Source organism: Aplysia californica, unplaced genomic scaffold (genome assembly GCF_000002075.1).
Source record: "Aplysia californica isolate F4 #8 unplaced genomic scaffold, AplCal3.0 scaffold00464, whole genome shotgun sequence".
In the NCBI taxonomy this organism is placed as follows: Eukaryota; Metazoa; Mollusca; class Gastropoda; order Aplysiida; family Aplysiidae; genus Aplysia; species Aplysia californica.
In genome coordinates this window covers 436,628-437,768 of record NW_004797734.1, presented here as the reverse complement: position 1 = coordinate 437,768, position 1,141 = coordinate 436,628, and the positions used below count along the sequence as shown (strand labels likewise).

General features: G+C 45.1%; 1 protein-coding gene across 1 annotated transcript in view; it reads left to right on the top strand.

The window, feature by feature from the left end:
* LOC101849313 (persulfide dioxygenase ETHE1, mitochondrial) overlaps positions 1–1,141 on the top strand; it is a gene marked incomplete in the record, with an annotated part of 24,645 nt that overhangs the window by 11,622 nt on the left and 11,882 nt on the right.

Genomic DNA, 1,141 nt, shown 5'->3' with positions numbered 1-1,141 from the left:
ACACACACACACACACACACACACACACACACACACACTCACACACACACAATCACACACACACACAATGTCCGACAGCGACCCACAGGCAGTGTAGTGGCACATTTAGCACCATCAAACACCAATAACCAGAAGCCTGGCTGGAGGGTGCCGGAGCTAGGTAGCACTATGTAGATCTATTGTATTTTTTTTCACCTTTCCGCTCTCTGTGTGAACTTGTAAAATAGCCCTTGTGTGTCCGAACGGAACACATCTACAGTAGTTTTATGAGTTTGTGTACGGCGACCAGCTCGTTGGGTTTTGCCCACAGTCGTTTGTCCGGCGTCTCTGCTGTTTAAAAAAAATAGTTTAAGTAGAGTTTTTACGGCGCTCACAACTGCATACGGTCATATGAACGCCAATGGGTGGATGTCAACAGAGAAGTCCACACAGGGAATCAGGCTTACTCTGCTCAACTCTCTAGCTTCAACAGCACAAAGTCTGCTTCGACTATCAAGGCACCCCGGAAATAGAGGGTCGTACGAGTGTGACAAACATACAAAAGAAGTAGAGGACGGGTGCTCTGGTGTGGTTTGCTCCTTCTTTCCTTTCAAACATTTATTGTCTTCATCTCTCCTCCTTCTTTTGTATGTTTTGTTACTCTCTTGTAACACCTCGATTCTTCAGCACTTATATGACCTTATTGTGTTGCAAGTGCCGTAAAACTCTTACAAAAAAACTAAAGTGTAGTTTGGTACGAGTTTTACGGCACTAACAGCACAAATAAGTTTTAATTTAAGGGCCGAAGAGTATTTATTTTACTTTTACTTTTATCTGCCGCTTATACCCTTTTGGATGTCGCGGGAAGAAAGAGACGTCTCTCTGTCGCCAGCCGGAGAGCTTGGGTCAGGTTGATGCCGTGGGTAGTTAATGTTTCCCTGACTCCATCTATCCAGGTCTTTCTCGGTCGCCCTCTAGCCTTGTTGCCATCGAATTTTTGGATGTAGGCACGTCGTGCTGGATGGTGTGTATTTAAGAGTGTTTAATAAGTGTTATTAGAGAGTAACGTACGAAGAAAAAAAGGAGAGACAAGGACGATAGGTGTTTCATAGGAAAGACAGAGCAAACGACAGCAGAGCACCCGCCAACCACCCACCTGCCC